Here is a 3,328-nt window from a genome sequence, read left to right as displayed (position 1 = left end):
AGTCAGAGATTCTTAAATTGTTATTGGAAAATAAATCCCTTTAAAACTAATCACAACTCTCTTTATTGGCTAAATATTTATTTGCATTTTATTAATTGCTCATGTTTATGTAGGAGCTCCCTGTTCATAAACGGTGGCCAAGATCTATCGACCTTAGGGGGAAACAAGGGTAATGGTAATCAGAGGTGATGGTGTCACATTTGCTCGATTTTCCAAAGAGAGATTACCGTGAGGTTTTCGCTCCAACACTTTGCCGTTGAATTTTCCTTCAATTTTTCACAAAACGTTGAGTACATTTTTAATGTCTTAAGCAACATTACATTAAATTGCAAGCATTCTTTTTTGCAAAAGTCGTAATGCATTCTGTGACCTCATCACCAATGTCAGACCCTGTTTGGGGAGACAGATAGCAGACAGGTTCTACTGGGCCTCAGCCTAGGTGGTTAGGGTAGTTTGCCACTGGTGTCCTGCGGCCTGTCCTACTATGGCTTTGAAAATTGGGTCATGTACAACCCTTTCAGTACTTGACTCTCAGTGTAGCAGAGTTGAACAGTCACTGGCTTCTCAGGGAGGTAATGTGGGGTGCCAGACCTCAGCACTCAACAATCAACCTTCAATATCAAGCCCGGTGCTTACTTTTCAAGGAAAATAAAGTACTTTTAATCACACCTCAGCACTAAATACTACACGATACAACTTGTTATACAAGGCAATCAATGTCCATAAATACAATTCTCCCTTGTGGTACTGCATCATCCTAACCCTTGTGCTAGTCCCTGCAGAGTGCTCCTTCTCCGGTTGCCCGTCCCCTTTCAATTGTCATGTAAAAGCAAGAATCTAATCAGGTGGAGTCCTTTGTTTCCCCACAGTCAAATGTGAACTCAGTTTATTATTGTTAAGAGATATTGGGGTACTGGTTGAGGAAAGTGAAACCCTTCTCAAGCAACAGCCACAATCCTTGTCAGGATGAGGCACAAGCAAACCTCAAAATAACCTGTGCTGAACCCTCTGGTAGCTTGGCAAAGGGCAGTCAGGCTTAACTTAGAGGTAAAATGTAAAGTATTTATGCAGCACTTAAACAGTAATAAAGTAAAAACACAAAACAAGAAAAAAATCAACACCTCTTCAGAAACATAGAGCAGAATGTAATTAATATATCAAGATCAAAATGACAAACATCCAATAAGTAGAAGCAGAGATATGCAATTTTGAAAGTCACAAGTTCAGGCCCACCACTATAGATCACAGGTCAAATACAAGAAACAGGTTAGTCCAGCTGAAAAATAACTTTCTCAGACCAGCATAAAGAGTCCCAATTGTGGTGGAAGAGGCTGCAGGGAGTAGGGAGAGTGTCAGGGATGGTCGTCAATGTAGTGCAAAGAGCAGGCCTCATGTTGTAGACAATCACCACTGTAGCTCAAAGATCCTGTTGTCATCACTAACGGCTGGGCCGGAGCTTCGTGCTGGGGTTTCATGTGAGCAGTCAATGCTGTAGCGTGAAGGGTCGGGTTGAGGAAACTTCACGTTGGCAGGCAGTATGAACACATTTTTGGTGCTAAAAGGCCAGTTCCCGGTCACTTACTCCAGATGGAACTGGTTACTGGTTGGTTGAGGTGGTTGGAAGCCTGTTATGTCCCTGTGGCTCTGAACAAGAGGTTGGCAGACTTGCCCTTGGAGTCAGTCTGGGAGTCCAGAGTTCAAACCCTTTGAGTCTCTCTAGGAGTCCTTGGTTCAGGTGCAGGTGCAGGTCCAATCCCTCTGCCTCAGGTCAGAAGGTAGCAGGGCAGCAATTCAGCAAGGCAGCAGTCCAGAAAAGCAGTAGTCCAAGAGGGCAGTAGCCTAGAAAGGTGGCAGTCCTTTCAGCAGCTCTGCAGTCCTTCTTCCTGGTAGAGTCGCCACAGGTCCAGAAGTATACTAAAGTGTTGTGTATGAGGTCCAATATTTATACCAGATGCCTCCTTTGAAGTAGGGAAGTATGTTTCTAGAGGTTATACCTGGAAGTGCACAGGTTATACCTGGAAGTACACAGGGGAATGCAAACCTTTGTGTGGAGGCAGAGCACAGCCTATTGAAGTATAAGTAGAGCTGTGTCCAGCTCTGCCCTCCATTCCTGCCAGTGGTGGCTCATCAAAGAACACTTATGTTTTCTATTGTATGTGGCTGTCTAGAAGGAATACAAAAACCCCAACTGTCTGATTCACCAAGTCACATGACCTAGAGACAGGCAGGATTCGCTAAATTGCTATGGCAGTAAAGTGGCAACTTTCTAAAAATTGAATTTTTTAAAGATTGTGATTTAAATTCAGATTTTAGCATGAGAGAGGATTTTTATTACAATTCCAAAGACACCAAACATGAATTGGTCACATGTTCTCATTCAGAAGTCAAAGCTTATTAACTGTAACAAGGTAACTCCGATGTTATCCTATGAGAGATGCAGGCCTTGCAGCAGTGATAAAGAAAATGTAAGAGTTTTTCATTTCCCAGGACATTTAAAACCTAGAGGTAAATATCTTATTTTTTAAATTTATTGTACTCTGCCCCCTGGGATGTCCAGGGCCTACCCTAGGGGTCAGTGATATGTATTAAAAAGGAAGGTTTGGGCTTAGCAAAATGTTTATTTTGGCAGGTCAAAAAGGCATTTTAAAATTGCACACACTGACTGCAATGACATGCCTGGGATATGGTTAAAGGGCTACTTAGGTGGGTGACACAATCAGTGCTGCAGGCCCACTAGTAGCATTTAATTTACAGGCCCCAGGCACAGGTAGTGTCACTTTACTAAGGACCAGTCATTTGGCAGGGAACTCTAAGTTCAGTGATCCAGCTACTGCTTGGTCGGCGAAGGTGCGGCCCCTTCCACATCACTGGCTTTGTCTCAACATATGAGCACCTAAATGATTCCTCTTATCCATGTAAGAGATAAAGATCAACTGGACTTCGGCTCAAAAAGACAAGTTTCAGTGTTTAGATGTTGGTTGAGTGCAACATTGAGTGATGACTCTTTCACCTTGGGGTTTAGGTAGGTGTTTTGTGGAGAGTTAGTATGGTAATTGGTAGAGAGCATTGGGGGTAGGTTGAAGATTATGTGATTTTGAAAGTGTTGATAATTTGAACCAATTAAAATGTTACTTTAGTTTTGATTTGTGTGTGATAACATTTGATTGGCTGGGTATCTGAATATGTATGAGAAATGAGAGGGAAACACAGCCATTTTGAGATTTAAGTTTTTGAGGTATACTTCTGAGGTGCGAGATTGAGACAGAATTTACTGTTCAACAGTTTTCTAGAAGGTGAGTTGTTAATTTGTATGGAGAACTCTGTTGTT

This window comes from Lissotriton vulgaris, chromosome 1_1 (assembly GCF_964263255.1).
Source record: "Lissotriton vulgaris chromosome 1_1, aLisVul1.2, whole genome shotgun sequence".
Lineage (NCBI taxonomy): Eukaryota > Metazoa > Chordata > Amphibia > Caudata > Salamandridae > Lissotriton > Lissotriton vulgaris.
The sequence above is the reverse complement of the archived record's forward strand: the minus strand, read 5'-3'. Positions refer to the sequence as shown.